Source organism: Myotis myotis, unplaced genomic scaffold (genome assembly GCF_014108235.1).
Source record: "Myotis myotis isolate mMyoMyo1 unplaced genomic scaffold, mMyoMyo1.p scaffold_m19_p_15, whole genome shotgun sequence".
Taxonomy (NCBI): Eukaryota; Metazoa; Chordata; class Mammalia; order Chiroptera; family Vespertilionidae; genus Myotis; species Myotis myotis.
In genome coordinates this window covers 12,243,811-12,263,605 of record NW_023416319.1, presented here as the reverse complement: position 1 = coordinate 12,263,605, position 19,795 = coordinate 12,243,811, and positions in this window count along the sequence as shown.

Here is a 19,795-nt window from a genome sequence, read left to right as displayed (position 1 = left end):
AAATTTCTGATGTTTGAATCTCCAACTTTGGTTCCAATAGAGAACACAATGGTAGAGGTGGATTCTCAATAGAGGAAGAGGTTAACCCAGCCATTAATAGTAAAATAGTAGGGTCATTTAGGTAATTGTATGTACTTTTGTTCTTACATAAATTATATTAAAATATTAAAATACTAGAGGCCTGGTGCATGGATTCATGCACCAGTGGGATCCCTCGGCCTGGCCTGTGGGGATCAGGCTGAAACTGACTCTCCAATATCCCCCGAGGGGTCCTGGATTGCGAGAGGGTGGTTCTCGGGTGACGCACTCCAGAATCGGGCTCCCTCCTCTCTGTTTCCAGGTGCATCACCCGAGAATTGCAGCATGGCTCAGTGGTTGAGCATCAACCTATGAATCAGGAGGACATGGTTCCAGTCAGGCACATGTTCTGGTTGTGGGCTCAATCCACAGTATGAGGTGTGCAGGAGGCAGCCCGTCAATGATTCTCTTTCCCTTTCTCTCAGAAAGTAATAAAAATATATATTATTTAAAAAGAGGTTAGAGGATAGGTAGGAGGAAGCAGGGTTGTGGTGGACAGTGGGGCATCATTCTCATTTTTAAAATTTAGAGGATCCAGTTAATCAATTAAAAGTTAGGTCACATGAGGATAAGAGTAGCTCTTATTTGCTAGGTTATCATCTGGAGAGCTCTCTCACCTCCAGCCTTTAAATTTTGCCACTGGGAGTGGTAAGTGCCTCGGTGCAGAAGAGCAGACATCTGTGGGCTGCTCCACTGGGTTGTAGGTAGCAAAAAGAACAATCTATGACATTGTACAAAAAGATAAATGGACATTTGGGCCTGCTGACACTATACTAGTATATATGAAAGTGTCTTCATCTTTCTGTGTTCTGTGAAGCATTTAGGAACTGAATAGAGTCCTACCTAGTGGGCTGGTTCTCCCACTGACAGGAGAGAGATGGAACTCTCTGAGAGCTACAGTGGCCACACAAGGAACAGCAAGACAGCTAAGCCTGGATCTCTGTTATGGTGGCATGTGTGTAAGAGTCCAGGTTGCCAGATTGGGGACGGGGGGCGGGGGGGAGTGGGGGGACGTGCGGGCAGGGACCTGGTGCAGGCTCAAAGGATCATGAAGGTGCTTGCTCTAGCTTAGATCAGAGCCATGGGTCATAACTGGGAGAGAAGCACAGTGTGGGGCAGACAAGTTAAGGCCCAAATCATACAGACAGGAGTCATAGAGACATTCATTCCCAATGACAGAGCAAGGCAGGTAGTTAAAATTTCCAGAAAAGCTCAAATGTCAGGCAGGAACCAAAGGAGCAAAACCCAATAAATAGATACTCCTGGAAAAAGGGAATAAAAGCTTTGTTTACACAAGAAAGCCACTTGCTGCTTCATTCCAGGCATATGTATGTACCTCTTAAGGGTTTATCCTTAATGGGGGCCTGATTGGGCCCTTTGAGTGGTAATAAAATGTCCTAAGAAACTAGGAGTAATGAGCCTTCCACTGGCTCTCTCCTACAGCAGAGGGCATGGATCCCTCCGCTGGAAACTCTTCCAGCTGACCCAGCGCCCTGATGGGACCAGAACAAGGTCAGGAAGTTTAGCGCCTTGATGCTTGTCACTTCAGTGCCAGGATGTTGTTCTCAGGGTGTCTCCTGCAGTGACTTTTCAATAAAGATGTGACAGTGTATACTGGGCCCGGTCTCTGTCCCCCTGCAGGCCAGTGACCAGCAATTGGGGTCTGTCCTGTAGAGACATGCACAGGGAGGAACTGCAGAAACAGGGCCAACAGGAGGCTCTGGCACCTCATTAGAGGGACCAAACTGATCCCTGAAACCTCCCATTTTTTTAATATGTTCTGGGGAAAAAGAGATACAAGCTGGCATCCTGAAATCTTCTATCTTTCCTCCTCTGCTTCTCCTACACCTTCCGTTTTGCCCTTGTTACTGTCCTTGTTTTCAGACTCTAAAAACAACCTTACTGTTTCTTGCATCACCTGGATCTTATTATTTTAATTGTTATAAAATAATCTAAACCTAAGGTTGCTGCACCAGAAGCATGCATTTCATGGAACTGAAAACTCAGGCAGGGATTTTCCTCCCACCAGAACCACGGTTCTTCAATGATGGCAAAGCAATCAGGGTCTCACGTGATTGGGAGTCTAGTATTCAAGACATTTTTATTGTCTTGCAAATATATTTATGACTGGTGAGTAACAATCCTAAAGCTGTGCGCCTTCCCAGTCAAGTCCGTTTCCCACCAGCTGTCTCAGGGTGTCAAGTGAGCTGTTTCCAGGCCTGGGGAACAGAAGTGCTGGGGCAGCTGCTCCAGGTGTGGCAGCTCCTCCTGTGATTGGATGGGGCTGGTCGCAGTCCATTGGTGGAAAGATAGAACCAGGGCTTCCCTACAGAGGTGGACTCAGATGGAGTAAACAGGCAGGGGCATAGTGCAGGAAGCTGAAAGTCCAGTCTGTGGCTTTCCCCAAATGCAGTGTGTGTGTGAGAGGCCTCTGCCAGCAATGGCCACTAATTATGAACTTGAGCTCAGTTAACCAGAGGTCCATTGTGGTAGGTGTGTTTCTCCTTGGGTTTGACCAATGAAACTGGATATTTGGCTGAAGAAATTTCCAAGCAAAGTGTTGAAGGAGCAGCCTACTTCCTCCTGATTTAGTAAAATGTGAGGAGAGAGAACTGACTTAAGGACGGAATTGTTCATCAAAAGAGAACCAGAACTAAAATAGTTAGAAAATTCTAGGTCTATCCATCTTTAAGAAAATGAGGGCTGCCTCTGAAGAAAACATGAAGGGTGTGGCCAAAGTTGCTAACGAGATCAGACGGTCATCTAAACAGAGACCAGGATTTATTGTCCAAGGTGGGGAAATGACCCCAAGGGTAATACCCCTTCCAAGGCCCAGGGAGAAAGGGCCAAAGACTCGGGGGTCCAGAGAAGGAGATTTCAGAAAAGGAGTCAGCCTACGGCAATTTGTGATCACAGCACAAGCTGACTAGGACATACAAGATATATTTGCTAAGATACTGTAGCGAAAAAGGCTTTAGTTTACACATCTGAATATGAGGAAGAATAGCATTGCCATATATTTGTTTGCTACTTGAGGATTCTGATTTTCTGTTCATGGAGCAAGAATTTGTAATGGAGCAGACATCTAAGAAAGCCATGAGCTGCTGAGCAATGTGACATGTTCAACATATGGATTCTTTAAATGGAGGCTGGGCATCTGTTTGTGGGGATGTGGTAGGAAGGGGATTCAAGAGAAGTGGGAATAAGTAGTCTTGGAGTCATTTTCAATTTTGCGAATTCATCCATTCGTTTTTTATTGTTGACACTATTAACAGATGTCCCCACCCCACCCCCTTTGCTCACCTGCACCCAGCACCCACCTACTTAATTGAGCAGAAAGGGTGCAAAAAATCAGCCTGTGTCTGAAAGTGCTAAATTCAGAGTTGGAGAAACTTTAATTTGTCTTTTTTCCCCTTCAAGGCTTTTCCCCTTATGTGCTAATTTTCTCTTCTTTTCTATTTTACTACTTCCTAGGGGATGTCATAACATTCAGAGAATAACATTTCTCCAGTGGTCACATACTGATTAGCTCTTTTAAGCTCAGCCAACTTACAACTGGGCATTTACTTTCCTTCCTCTCTAGTGTGTGAATTGTTGCTTCACAAAGCTGAATTTCTGCCAGTAAGTTGCCTTTTAGAAGACAGGTATCAATACGTGGAGATAAGTATGGTGGGAAAGGTGGTGTGCAGCAGATAACTAAAAATATCAGTCAGATAAAAGGCTGCTGGACCTCCTGAAGAGCTGGGGCAACTTCATAGTTTACTTTCCGTTGATGCAGTGATAACATGATTTAAAGGCACACCTATTGCATGAAACATCAAAGTTTCATTATTTAAACTGTTTGACATCCCTAGATATGAAAACGTTTTGTTTCATTGGTTTTTTTTTTCCTTCCCACTTTTATGAAGAGAATAGAATGAATCATAGTGAAGAGTACCTGGTATGTCTCAGATAATGCACTCAACCAACAAACATTACCTTTTCGTGGGCGTTTCCAGTGACCTCATGTTCCACTCCTCCCGTCCTCACCCACACTCTGCCTCCCACACTCCAAATGAGTCAGTCTTCCAAAGCATAGTCCTGACAATTTACCCCTCATTCTTTATTCTCTTCTGCATAAATGTTGACTTCTACAGCTCCCACCTTCTAGCCCACGTTCCTCTCATAATCATATTCACTTGCTTTCTCAACGGATGTTTCCTGAGAGCCCACTTCACAGATCCTGAGTAGGCGTCGGAGTCACAGGTGTGCAAGATGAACAAGGCATCTTTTTCTGAAGACTTCACAGTCTAGCAGAGGCAACAAACGACCAAGCAATGACCCAACCATTTGGGTAATTACACCTGACATAAATGCCACAATTCAACAGAACAAATATGTGACCATGAGTAACTAAGGAAGTTTGGAGTGACCACCAAAGTTCCAGTGGTCAGGGAAGGCTCCTTTGAGGAAGTGGCTTTTGAGTTGAGATCAGAGAGATGAGAAAGTATCTGCTATGGAAACATCTATGGGAAGATAGTTCCACCTTTTCTCCTGGCCTCTGACTATGTATGTTCCCCCACGTCCCGCGTGGTTCAGGGTTCAGGATCTGGAGGAGGGGCCACACACAAATGAAAGAGTCGAGACAAGAGATAATTTAGAAATATTGGGGGGCCAGGCGGGCAAGCCCAACTCAAGGGGAAGGACTTCCACTGGTGCCCAGGCCTCGCCAGCCTTTTATTCAATATTGGATACACATCTAGCTCTCAGGCAGGTAATTGCAGGAACAGACAGACTATCTTAAAGGTCAGTAAATATTAGAAGGATTTACTCTGAGACAATCTGATCTCGAAATAGCTTGAGCCCCCTTTGTCAGGACTAGACAATCGGTGCATAACTCTGGCCCTTGCCATGTGTTTAAGGTTCACCAGCGTTCCGGGATCCTTGTTTGCACTTCTCTGCTAGTGAAGACAATGGGTGGCTTCCTGCATCAACCAACTTTGTCTCTGCTCTGAAGACATTCTGTTTCTTGTTGTTTTAAATAGATTTTTATTGATTTCAGCAAGGAAGGGAGAGGGAGAGAGTGAGAGAAACATCAATGATGAGAGAGAATCATTGATCAGCTGCCTTCTGTATGCCCCATACTGGAGATTGAGCCCACAACCCAGGCATGTTCCTGACCGGGAATTGAACTGTGACCTCCTGGTTCATAGGTTGATGCTCAACCACTGAGCCATGCCTGCTGGGCTGAATACATTCTGTTTTTCCCAGCTATCCTGCCTAGGTTCATACCACTTCCTATGCCAGGAATGTATTGTGTCACATCTCCTCCTGTAAAAACCCCACCTTGCTTAAAATGCCACCTCCTCTAAGAAGCCTTACCTGATACTCTCAACCAAATCCTCTATCTTTAAATGCTTTAGTATTAACACTGCCATCTTTTGTTTGGGTAAAGGGACTATCCTCATTACAAGCAACCAAAGTCTATTTGGAATTCAGGTAAACAAACATAAGGGTCAGATCTGTTGGTTTGGGTAATAGAAACAGAATTTATGTGGGGCTCACTTCAGGGAAAGACCTATTTCCCTGTTGCTCTAACAGTGAAATGGCACTTGTTCCTCTATTTCCCTCTTCTCTCCTGTATGTGTATCGCTTTCCTCTTTCCAGCTGTTTTTCCCTACAAACCTGAAACTAGGGTTGCAGGTAGTTCTGTATTTAGGACTTTAGAATGTAAGAGAGAACTTTTCCCCTACCACCTCAAGGGAGAAAATCCCAGGGAAGGACTCTTTTGCATGGCCTGGCTGTGCCTGGGAGCAGGGCAGTGAGGGGACAAGAACTCGGGCTTGGTCATCTGAATCACATGCCCTCCCATGTGAAATGAATGGCAGTTCCATAAACAGTCATTTGGCTGGAGTGGGGGAACAGCCTGTACCCCAAGGGAAGGGGAGGGTTGTTCTCAGCTAACAAGAATCCCCTTTGTCGTTTACAAATGCGTGTGGCATAGGAACACCCCATCTGCAGATAGAGGCATTATTAGGGTGTGCCATACACGCTCTCCTGCTCTGCCCCACCGTGCAAAAGGAGCATCTCAAGTCTTGGCAAGGCTGTACACACACAGTCCGTACCACCCAAGCCTTCCGTGGCTCCTGCAGAGCCATAACTTCAGCCCTGTCCTGCATTACATTCCTGCGAAACCCATTTATCCCACACAGGCTCAGTGTTTCATCATATTTCTGGAAGCAATCTGTCCCCAGGGCACAGAGGAATGAGTATTAATGCCGCTCCGGGGAAGGTATGGGCAGGATGCAGCGGTGCGCCTCTCTCTGAGGCTCGCTGTTAATTTATGGACAATTGCCGGTGCCTCCTTTTTGTCAGTCCAGATGTGGTTTACTTTGTAACTAGGAAGCAAGGCCTTCCCAGAAGGGAAGGCAATCCCAAAGCCTCTTCATTTCCTGTGTGGGTGGTACAGACGCTTGACCTCCCTCGGCTGCCTCATCCACCCACACGCCACACTCAGAGTACCTGCTGCCTCCAACAGCCTCAGCATGCAAGACTTTTTGCATAACTCTCAGCATATGTAGCCCTTTGTACCATTTCATACTTTCTCTTATTAATTTGGGTGTTTGAAATCCTCCCCCTTTCTGTTTTCTTCTTCGAAGGAGCAATTTTTGATTCTTGTGTCAGGTCATGGGTCATTAGAGTGTAGAATCTAAGAGTTAAAAGAAACTGAAATAAAGCCATGAGCATAAATGATGTGAAATGACAAGTGATTGAGCCAGACATGGAAGAAATAGGCAGGAAACATACGAACCGCGCCTTGTGCTGAGTTAAAAGAGTATTTTTTTTTTTTCAGATTAACTTGAAATAAAGGAAAATAAAACATACTGAAGGTATGCCACAGTGAGTGTAAAACTTATATATGAGAGATTTAAAGAAATTTTAAGGCATGTGGCTACTTTATCAGGTAAAAAAAATAACAAACACGTACATTTAGTTTAACAATATGTAACTCAATATATCCAAAATATTATTTTAACATAAAAATCAATATTGAAATTATCTATGAGATATTTTACATCCTACTTTTGGTATTGAGTTTCAGAACTCAGTTTGTATTTACACTGATAGCACATTTAACTTGGACTAACCCATATTTCAAGCACCCAGTACGCACACGTGGCTACTGCCCACTGCCGGGGGTTGGGGGGGAAGAGGGATAAGGGGGGAGTGGGGTGTGGGGCACAGAACTATGCACAGTACTCTTGCTTTTTAGATTTTATTTTTAAACTACTCAGCTTTGTGCAGTTTAAATTTAGGTGAAAGGCTAATTGGTACTCAATCCAAAAGTGAGTTATCAGAAAATTGTTTATCTTAAAGGAGGCCTGTTAATGACTTAATTGGCAAGGGATAATATATTTGGCAAGGGGGCAGTTTTCCATTTGTTTAATTAAATTAAGACAGAGATTAAAATTACTCATAACTTTGAGTTATTTCAGACTGTAACTATCAGAGCCTTCATTTCACCTCTCTGACACATAAACATCAGAGCTAAGAACTTGTTTAGAAAAAAATAACCACCTCCCTATGCCTTCCACCCGCCCCCCCCCCAACCCACCCCCACCACAAGCCAATGGCAAGGGGCCAGCAGGGCATTTTCAGAGCCTCTCCTGGGGCAAGTTCCCCTTCTCCAGTGATCCTTTATATCATTTAGCCATTTATTTACATAGCTTTGCAAAGCTCTGGAATGATCTGCACTTGACTGTTAGTGACACGCAGGAAAGACTTTCCCATTTCTAACTCCTTTTGTGTGTAGACTATGCCCATAGAGTCACAGCTGTGTAAGAATTCTTCTCTATCACGTTTCACAGGTGAGACCAGTAGGCAAGTGGAAATGGGAAGGGATGGGCTGAATATTTTACTCTGGATCAGGGCTACTTGTTCATGATCTCTAAACAAAATCTAATACAGCCAATATCATCATACATCTGACATATTTGAAAGGGCGAGGGCTATGCCCTCCATCTTACCCCGGATCCTCCATGTTGGGGCAGCCGCCATGTGCTCAGGAAAGTACCTTCTTCCCGGAAACCGGGATTTCTTTAAACTAACCAGTGACAATCAAGGGACATGCGCGCCATAGAGATGACCACATCCTGTGAAACAAGACCCGACTTGCGCCTGGCCAATCAGCAGGGCCCACAGTCAGCTCCCCTCCCCTCACTCCATCCCCTATTAAAGCCCTGATTTTCTCACGGGTGGCACTCTGCTTCCAGTTGCTGTGTTGGCCAGAAGGCAGGGTCGAGTTAGCTAGCTCAATAAAGGACCCTCTGCTTTTGCATCGGACTGGCTAGTTCCCTGGTGTGGTTTCCTTGGGGATCTTGAAATCTGGGCATAACAATATTGACCCTTATTCTCCAGAGAACATTGTATCTGTCAGCAACCTTTCTTAGGCAGTACATCATTTTCTCTGTCATTTCTCTGGGTTATGTTAGGCACTTATTTTTCTCTTCATTGTACAGATGATGAAGAGGAAGCCCAAGTGTTCCTAAATGGCTTACCCTGTCTTTGTCTCTCAAACTATCCTCCAAAACTGCGCTTCAAGTGCTACCACATGATATAAAATATGACTGTGTCATGCCCTGACTAATGTGTTCTTGCTAGTGCTCAGCCAGGATGTATATTTCTTGGTGTGACCTTGTGTCCCTCCATGATCTGACCCCTTGTTCCTATCGTCAGCCTAATTTCTCACCTCTGTATACTCATTGGGCTACCCATCCTGGCCTATGAATAAACATAAAAAAATGTGACTCAGTGGTCACCATATCTCAGCTGCTGTTGTAAATGGTTTACATGCATTAGCATATTCACAGAAAACATATGCAGTACTTGGTATTCTTGTCCACTCTCATTTTAATGAATTGTACCTGTTGTATACACCCAGGTACCGTTATGCAGAATGAGGTATAGGACATTTCCACCTCTCAGGAATTTCCCTCATGCCCCATTTCAGTCACTTCCTCATTGAATGAGCTTTCAGATCTCTACAATTTATTGTATGATTATTTCAATTTTATAAGTATAGCACAGGCTTGTAGCATATGGACTTTATCAATGTCTCCAGCAAGTGGGTTTCTTATTCTATCTTATCTTCTTATCCCCTATCTCTAATTTCTCACTCCCTGGATTTCTTGATTCTCTCCTAGACTATTTTCAGTCTCTGAATCTGATACATTATGGCCAAATTTAACCATTTATTATTTTGACCAATTTTGGACACATATTTAGAAGGCAGCTATGCTCACCACTATACCACCAATGCAACTTAATTTTGGACACATATTTAAGTATGTGATACAATGATATTTTAAATAGCATCCACCTCTATCCAGAAGTTCCTCCCTGTTAGGCACACTTGCTGTGTAGCAGGACTCCACAAGAGTCGAGAGTATGGGCCTAGAGAAATTCAAATCAAAACCACAATGAGATATCCGCTCACACTTGTTAGAATGGCCATCATCAAAGAGAACAAGTGTTGGAGAGAATGTGGGGGAAAGGGAACCCTTGTGCACTGTTGGTGTGAATGTAAACGGGTGCAGCCATTGTGGAAAACTAGAGATTCCTCAGAAAATTACAAATAGAACTACTGTATGATCCAGCCATTCCACTTTGGGTATATATCCAATGGAAATGAAATCAGTATATTGACAGATATCTGCACTCCCATGCTCATTACAGCATTATTCAGAACAGCCAAAATAAGACAACAATCTCACTGCCCAGGAGCAGATGGATAAAGAAAATGTGGTATATATATGGAATGTTATTCAGCCATAAGAAATGAAGTAAACCCTTCCTTTTGCAAAGATGTGGATGAACCTGGAGAGCATTATGTTAAGTGAAATAAACCAGAAAGACAAATACTTCATGCTATCATTGATATGTGAAATCTGTTACATTTATAGAAACAGAGAGTACATTGGTGGTTGCCAGGGGGTGGGACATGGGAGAAATGGAGAGATGTTGGTCAAAGAGTACAAATTCGCAGTTATAAGATGAATAGGTCCTGGGAATCTAGTACTTCTTGGTTACTAGAGTGAACAGTAACCAAGTTACTAGTATATTTGAAAATTGCTAATAGAGAAGATCTTACAAGTCACCATGTTGTATATCTTGGTGTATATCTTGGTGTATACCAGTGAGGTCACACTGCTTCAGTTTAAATCTGGCTCTTCATTTTATATGCTTACCTTACTGCATCCTCACAACAACTCCCCATGTGCATGAATTATTATCCCATTTAACAGATGAGGAAACCCAGGTGTATAAATGTCAAGTAACCAGTCTAAATTGCACAGCTGGCAAGGAAAAATGGATTTGGCCCAGATCTTATTGAGTGCAAAGGCCAGGCCCTTAAAAGAAGGGACGGCAATGACAGTGCTCAGATCTGTTAGCTCATATTCTTTCATCTTTGTAACTTTCATTAAGTTTGATGTATCTTTCCTTATAAAAGCAGAGTGCTGTTTGCTATAACAATTCTTATTGTACATCGCTTAAAATCATAAGGAGTGTCCTCGAGAATTTGATATGCTACTGAATATTAAATGTAAGTGTTTATTCATTTTTAAAGATGCTACAGATGCTTTAAAAACAGCTGTTCCATACCCATGATTTCTACTTCTCAAAATCAAACATTTCTTTTGAATTTAGCAATGATAGTATCTTAGTAGACTTTTCTAATAATTCTAGATTTAATTTAAGTGACATTTTTACTTATAGCTTAAACATATATGTATTTAATCTTTGAACAACACTACGCTTCCACAGGCATACATAGTCATTTAAATGTCCTTCCTTCTTGCTGTAACAAGTTGGTTATAACCTGATATTGATGCTCCTTTTAAAATAAACTTTTTCTTAACAAGACAGATTTCTTTTTAGTTTATATATTAGAGTGACATTAATCTCGCCTCAAGGAGAACTTGGCTCTGCTCTCACCTTACACATTTACAAAAGATTCCATTTATTTTAAAATTATTGACCACTGCACTCTGCTGGTACCAATTAGATGCTAATTAATGTTCTTTTACTTGCTCATTTATTTGGAATCTTCCTTTTTCTTTATGTCAGGATCCCTGAAAGTGCATAAATTTCATTAATGGCTTTTACCTTCTCTTTAAGCAGGTTTCAGAACAAACTGGTCATTTTGAAAATTACAGCAGGCCAGTATCTACATTGCACAAAGACACACAATTCTAGGGGATATTATTCACCTGGCAGCAATTGATAATTGCAGTGAAGGTGCTTCACAGTCAGATGCACTATGGATTTCTTAACTGGTACACATCGATCATTTAACGTTTGTTCTTACCATTGAGGCTCTGAGATATCACAAGGAAAAGATTAAAGGAAAAATGTAAAATGCTAGGATAAATGATTTGAAACTAACATGTTAGCTATATGTCTTATTTTATTTCACCTTTAGACAGCCCTGCCTGATGGGAAGTCAGGCCCTTCTCGTAGATGAGGAGACTGAGCCTTAGTGTTCCCATGTGTTGGTTGCAGGGAGAGTTCGGTGCTGGTGTGGTGGAAAACAGCATGTGCAAAGGTACAAAGCTGAAAGAAACCTGGAAAAGGAGAGGAAGGGAAGGGGGAGCTGAGTTAAGGCCCATTTCAAAGACAAGCCTGCCATGTATAGAATCTCTAGGAAGAAGTTAAGGGCTTGGTGACTCATCAATCGTGTATTAAAAAGTTCACTCTCACTAAAATGTGAAAAAAAAATTATTTAAATGGATAAAAAAGAAGAAAGGGTTCACAGACCTGGAAGAGAAAGAAGGATAGCTCCAACCAGGATATTGGCAGCTCAGGTGGAGAACAGATCATTTTGAGAGGATGTGTAAGTAAATGGATAAGGCTTATTCATAGGTTGGGTGAGGATGGCCAAGATTAAGGGAGAGGAGGCGTGGAGTATGGTTTTGAGGTGTTATACTATCAAAACTGAGCAGAAGGTGGAAACTTTTTTAAACAAAAAGTTATGTAAAAAAGAATAAAAAGTCAAGGAAATATCAAAGGTTGGGTTGATTGCGAAAACAGACTCTGAGGCTGAGTTTTGCTTGCAGGCTATTTAGTGGGGAGTCATGCGTCATTGGCTGGTTCTTGTATGCGCCCTGACCTGGGATCAAACAGAGTGGCATATAGGGATGACACTCTAACCAACTGAGCAACCCGCCCAGGGCCTATGGATAGATGCTGCTAGTTTTCATCTGAGGCCTGTTTATTCTCAAACAAAAGACCAAGAGAGGATTTTATAAAGGTGCTGGGTGGGGAGCTATAGTGTGTAGACTTAAAGAGCAGAGATTAACCAATAAATGAGCTCAGAGGGGATTAAAAAATCAATCCCAGGAGTATTGTTAAATATAGTTATTTCTTGAAAAGTGGCTTTCAGCTACCAAATTCAACTCAGATGATAGTAAAACCTTGAGATTCCTCAGCTTCATTCCATTGAATCAAAACCAGTTAAGTTTTGTTGAGAAATTTTGCTTTCTTTAGAAATTCTACTGAGCTTTGCTAAACCTTGCTTGTGGGGCTCATAATATCTTAACCTCTAGCCTACTTTGTGCCTATCACTGTAGGCATTTTAAAGGTGATAGAAATAGGAAAAAAAAATCAGTTTTTAACCTTAATAAAGTTTTAGTTTTGAAGGAGTAACTGACAACCTTTACTCACACTCATACCCATATCATCTACCCCCAAAACCAGAGCTACCCTGGGGTGGGATGAATGGAACCAGGCTGTGGCGATGGCACACGTGCAAGTGCTCCTTAACCCACCATAAATCAGCTGGGTGTATCTTATAAGTAAATGCATCAGAAAGGCAGCCACAACCTTGTTTGCTCAGCTCCACAGGCATCAGGAAATTCACAAATATGAAGTCCTACTCACAAGCCCTGTCTGGGGTAGCACCAGCTCTGCAAAACAGGTGCGAAATGCAGACTTTCTCCTGGGAGATGTATAATCGTATTAGTTCCAAGCCGCAGCAAACTGAAGTGCCTGATTAACCATTCCCACTTTCAGATGTGCTCCAGCACCTGTGAGATGTGTTTCTCTTTTGCTCCAGGAGTTCTAAGTGACCAACCCTGCGTTATTGATTTTTATTTTTCCATTTAAGAAACGTGCAACAGGAAAGCCCATAAATGTGTTCTAAACCCTCTTAAACCAGGCATAAAATCTTTTTGCAAAACAAAAAAGCGAAAAAGTCATTTCTTGATAACTACCCTCCTTCACAGGGCATGCAGAGATCTAGAGGGTTGTGAATTAGCTCACCTCAGCCACTTCCAGCATCATACTATATGTGTCTCCACAGATATTTTCACACACACACACACACGAGCTGACAAATCATGGCAGAGAGGCAAAATTTGGAACTGTGATTCATTTGATTCTTGGTTCCATAAAATAATTACTTTCATTTCTTATACATTTATTGTCTTTATTTTTTATTAGAGTGTCAGATAGCTAAAGAATCTTGGGTTTGGGGGAGGGTTTGTTTTGGGGTGTTTATTGGCATTTACTTCTTCCTGTGTGTTTGCCTTGTCTGCCAGCTTTTTGCTCTACTCCTCTGCATCTCTGTCCACCTCTCGAGCTCTGTCTGTTCCCAGGGAATAATCACTCTTTTTCTCTATATCAGACAGATACTTGTTGGAAAATTTTACAGTGTCTTGCCCTACTCATCAACCCCATCTTCCCACACACAAGAGGTGTTAACATGGTTTGCTTGTGAGAGGTGGCTTTGTTATTTTTTTAGGCTTAGTTTATGTTCCATGTCAAGTTTAGTCTCACTTCTCTACAGCCATATTTTAAAGAATCATCAATATAGTTTTTATCTTTACCATACATAGCTAAGTAAATATATTCATGTGAATGTATATGTATTCATAATTAAAACGATGGCTTTTATACCACTGCTTCCCACCTGGAATCTCAACCATAAATGTAATCACCATTAACCATTTCTGACTCTACTGCTTTGGTAGTGAACTCATAATTTTTTAGGATATGCTCCTATCTCTATTTCTTGTTTTATCTACTGATGAATTGTCTTTGTTTTATATATTTTCCCCATCTCTCATTTTTCTATTTTAAAAATATGTTTCTATCGATTTGAGAGAGAGAAAGAGAGAGAGAGAGAGAGAGAGAGAGAGAGAGAGAGAGAGAGAGAGAGAGAGGAGAGGGGGAAAGAGAGAAACATTGATGAGAGAGAACCATCAATTGGCTGCCTCCTGCACACCCACTACTGGGAATCAAGCCTGTAACTGAGGCATGTGCCCTGACCAGGAATTGAACCTGTGACTTCTTGGTGCATGGGATGATGCTCAACCAACTGAGCCACACCAGCCAGTGTTCATCTCTTCTTCTTGTTATATCTGTTGTTGTTGTTTTAACCTTGATATTGAGCCCAAAGAGAGAAACTTTATGAGAGGCAATGAGGAAATGGAGATCCCTTTGACCCACCCCCCCTCACTCCAGTGCCCTGATCACCAAATGGTCAGTGTGTACCCAAAGAAAACTGATCCAAGACCAATAGTCATACAGTGATCTCAGGATGGGGGCCAGTGGAAGTGCAGGGTTCCACGTGTCACTGCTTTTATTCATTTATTGAATAAATTTTATTCCATTGTAAGGAAAGACATGGAAAACTATTCGGAATCCCCTGCATGGCCAGCAATCTCAGGGAACATTTACAGTTACAGTCTTTGAGATGCTTTAAGAGTTGCTTTGACAGTAACACATCTTTCCTTTTTTCCACCCTCGTCTGTATCTTAATAGCATCAACACATACCATCAGACCTGAATTTTACATCTGTCAAAATAAATGAAGTGCAGCATAAATCCCATTGTTCTCTTCTGCTGCACTTGGAGTTGATATTCGAAGTCAATTGTATTTAAAAATATAGTATTATTGCCTTGCCTCCTTAGGGCAATAGATGAATATCTACTGTAAATCAGTGCCCAAATTCCATCTGTAGTCATCCCGTGGTCAATTGGAGATATTAGGGCAAAAGAGAGGTTTCTTATGAGGAAAAGTGAAAAGGGCTGTTTAAGTCATAGAGAAAAAGACTCAGTAGAGACAGTAACAGAAGAATACACAGTAATGACTACTGTAAAGAAAGCCAATCGAATACCCTTGTCAGAAGAAGAGGTCTAATCAAAAACAAATGTTTTTATTTTGGATGTAAACCATACCTTTTAATAAGCATAAAATCTACTGTATAAGTCTTTCCCAGAGAATAGTTGGCAAAGAAAATTTTGTGATATTTTATTGACAAGAAGAATAGAAGTAGGAGAAAAGGACAGGAGGAGAAAGATGACAGTGACAATGAGGAATAAAATGTATCTGTTTATAAAAGCTCAAATAATATGGACTTTACGTCTAATTTTTGGAAAAGTTTTAATAGACTACCATCACACACTTTATACATAGGAGACACATAATAACACAAAATAATAATATCTTCTGGAGGGGGGGCTTTGTGGGTATTTTTAGTTTTTTTATAAACACGTTGTGATTTGTTTCATACTTTTACCATTGAAATGACTGAATGAAATAGTTGAGAGTATGAGGTTTGGTTGAGGAAAAAAGATACCCACAGACTGTAAATGGCTTGTACTGAGCCTGGACTGGAGCGCCTTTCTCTTCAAGCTCTCTCAACTAAATTTGAGTTAAAATGAATGAAACAACAAAAACTCTGATTGTCTTTGAAATGACTGCTGCTTGAAAAGTAGTGCTTTCTTCTTTCTGATTAGCCAATTCTGAGCCCTTCTTTACTTCCCTTAGGTTTCTTTTCTCAAAAAATGTGTCTTATACTATTATATTGTGTATAGTCCAGGAACTAAAGTGAAGAGTATAGAATACACCCCCCCCCCCCCCCCCCACACACACACACACTGCCTGATAGTTTTCCCAGTATACATATCTCCAAGTCAGAATTTGGAAATATATAGTTTAGCACAGCAATTTAGAGCATTGGTTTTAAAATCAATCAAATCTGGAAAAAAATATGTCTTAAAACTTATGTATGAATGATGTTTCATATATAATTTCTCTAAGCTTCATTTCTTTGAATGTAATATAGTGAAATAATAAAGCCTAGCTGTAATGAACATAGGAATTTTGGTCTGCCACCTGTAATATTTTTCCAGATGATTCTTATATGGTTAAAAATAAAGGGTTCTTAACTCCCTGGACCTCACTCCCTGGACCTCAAGTTTGGCCATGGGAACTAGAATAGGCCAACTAGAAAATTTCTTCCCCCAAACTGTGGTATCCTATATAATAAAAGCCTAATATGCAAATCGACCAAATGGCAGAATGACTGGTGGAACGACCAGTAGCTATGATGCGCACTGACCACCAGGGAGCAGATGCTTAACCCAGGACAGCCATGGCAGGTGCCAGTGGGGCCCCGCCAATCGTCCCGCAGAGGGAGGCAACCGGCAGCAGCGGCGGGTGGTGGGGCCAGCAAGCAGGTGGCACCAGGCCAATTAATGTGAGTGCCAGCATCTCCCCCCCCCCATCACCCCATCAGTTGCCCCACAGATTGGCCCTGATCACCAGCCAGGCCTAGGAACTCTACCCGAGCACAAATTTCATGCACTGGGCCTCTAGTTGGTTAAATAATGGGCATGCAATCTATGACAAGCCAATTAGTGTTTCTCCTTGACAGTGCTTGGCTGTAGATTAAAAAGTTACCTACCTCTTATGGGTATATAGATGACTATCATTCCTTATCTTTATCACATAGTAGAGGTGTCATGTTGTTGAAAGAAGAGAATGATGCCAGATCTAAGGAGGGAGCAGTGGTGAATGATAATTGATGAATTAGTGTTCTGAGTATAATAGATTAAATGTTGCCTTCCCAGTACCTTGATTTTTTGTTACTGCTAACTATCCTTCATTTTATTTGAAGCTACATTGAGTTGGTATTTTCTCATAGAAATTCCAAGAGCTTGACTAATGTAACACCTTGTAGAGTTGTAGGGTTACAATGAGCATTGAATTAAAACATGTAAAGATTTAGTACATTGCCTGGCACACAGTAATTATACAATAAATATTTGCTCGGTGAAAGTGATAGTGGTGATAATGATGTGATGCCTTCTCTTTATTTTCCATTCCTGGAAAGGTTTCTGTACAGCACCATGTAAATAGTGGGTGCTCACTCAGTTCTGTCCAAAAGACACAGAGTGAAAGAACTAGGCCTGGAAGAGAACTTTGAATGACATGGGTGAATAATGGGTTTCTGTTGTCAGATCTAACCACCTGCTACTTTCTATCACTTTCATTTTCTTTCCTTTTTATCATCGTTAACTCAGATTGAAACCTCAGCTCAGGCCCAGACTTGAAAAAATAGTTCAATCTCTGCTCCATGTATTTCTATTTGGAGGAGCAAGGCATGTGTTATCTCATGACACTATGACTGTGTGGTACCGGCTGCAACTGGTTGTCCTGTACTGAATTGAAAGTCCTGGGTCATGCTGGTCACACTCAAGCACTTCATGTGGCTGTCTTGAGAAAGGGGACTCCAAAGGTAGTTCAGAGTGGAGGATATTTGGGAGAGAATAAAAAAGCAACAATACAGTCAATGTCTGTAAGCCTTATTAAAATGATACACAGATGAAAAAAACAACTGTGTTAGCAGGGCTTGAAAACAATTTTGGAGAAGTATATATCATCATAGGCTTACTAATCATGATTATGATTACTAGTTATTATCATGGTCTTCACCTATGTTCACCTTATCAGTGATAATATTGAGGTTAACTTCTGAACCCTAGATTTGAAACATGCAAGTGTATTTGAGTTGCAGATCCAGGAGTCTACTCAACAATTCTGAGGTAAGGATTTTAAGCAAAGCAGAAACACTATGGATATCAAAGAATAAATTAGCTTTGATAGCAGAATAATTAAGGACAAATTCTTAACTGTCATTTCTTCACTGTGGACTTTAGCCATAGTTTGGACTTTAGATTTAGTGGCTGTTCTAGAGAATACAGAAGCAGTATCCAAATGAGGGGTGGCATGGCATTCATTTTATTTTTTTAAATGTGTCTTTATTGTTGAAAGTATTACAGATGTCCCTCTTTATTCCCCCATTGACCCTCTCCATCCTGTTCCCACCACTCTGTAGGCCTTCACCACACTATTTTCTGTATCTTTGGGTTATGCATATATGCCTATAAGTTTTTTTGTTAATCTCCTCCCAACCCCTGCTCCCCACCCCTCTTCCTTCTAAGGTTAGTTAGTCTCTTCCATGTTTCCATGTCTCTGGATCTATTGTGTTTGTTAGTTCATTTTGTTCATTAGATTCCACATATAAGTGATATCGTGTGATACTTGTCTTTCTCTAACTGGCTTATTTCACTTAGTATAATACAACCCAGGTTCTTCCATGCTGTCTCAAAGGGTAAGAGATTATTCTTTTTTACAGCTGCATGGTATTCTATTGTGTAAATGTACCACAGCTTTTTTTTCCACTTGTCTACTGATGGGCACTTGGGTTGTTTTCAGATCTTAGCTATTATAGATAGTGCTGCTATGAACATAGGGGTGCATGTATTCTTTCTGATTGGTATCTCAGGATTCTTAGGATACATTCCTAGAAGTGGGATCACTGAGTCAAATGGCAGTTCCATATTTAATTTTTTGAGGAAATGGAGTCATCAGCACCCACTTCTTTGCCTTTGGGCACATAGCTAGTCTACATTCCTTAGATGCTTGCCATTAGGTATGGGCGTGGATGCAGGACAGAGTTCTGGTCAATGGCAAGTAGGCAGAAGTGATGTAGTCCACTCTGGCTTTCCTTCCCTCCCTCACTCTTTATGTTGGTCAAATATAGAGGATTCTAAAAGAGGGAGGAGCTGAAGATGGAAGAAATCTAACTCCTTGCCTGGGCTATGGAAGGGCACTTAAAACAGAGAAACAAGGTCATTAGGGACTCATGAGTTATTAATGCATATTTTGTATTAAATCAAAAGGATTTGGGAAAATGTTTGTTAAAACAGAGCGAGAGATTTTCCCTAAATAACATAATAGTGATATGTTAACCCTTGGGTCCCTTAAGAATTGCTCCTATGTTACATTTTGAATATTTTTTGATAATAATAGATTAACGCATTATTAAACTTGCACAACAAATCAAATACAAAATATGATATATAGGTTTTGTTACACTTATTGTCATTTAACAAATAATGCCTGATCTTTATTTTAACCTAGTATATAACAATTTCTGATAAATGTATGCAATTACATTGCATTTTATTTTGTCATTGGTGAGGCAGTCTAGTGAGAGGCTGCCTGGGTTTGAATTACTGACTAGTTGTATGAAACTGGGTGACCTATGTAATCTCTTTTGGCTCGAAATCTCCATCTAGAAAGTAGGTATAATGATAATTACTTTATAATGTATCTCCTCCCCAGGAAATGAGATCTCATATTACTTACTTCAGAGGTTGTTGGTAGGATTATTAGTCAATACATACAATGCATATTAGGCATCATCAATAATATTGTGACTACTATGCTATCACATCTTGGAATCTGTACCCTGTGGGACAAGATGATTATTTTTCAGGTCAGTGGTGCAGCTCTGTGTCTTTTTTTATTATTAAATATGCTTTTATGATTTCAGAGAGGATGCGAGAGGGAGAGACAGATAAAAACATCAATGATGAGAGAGCA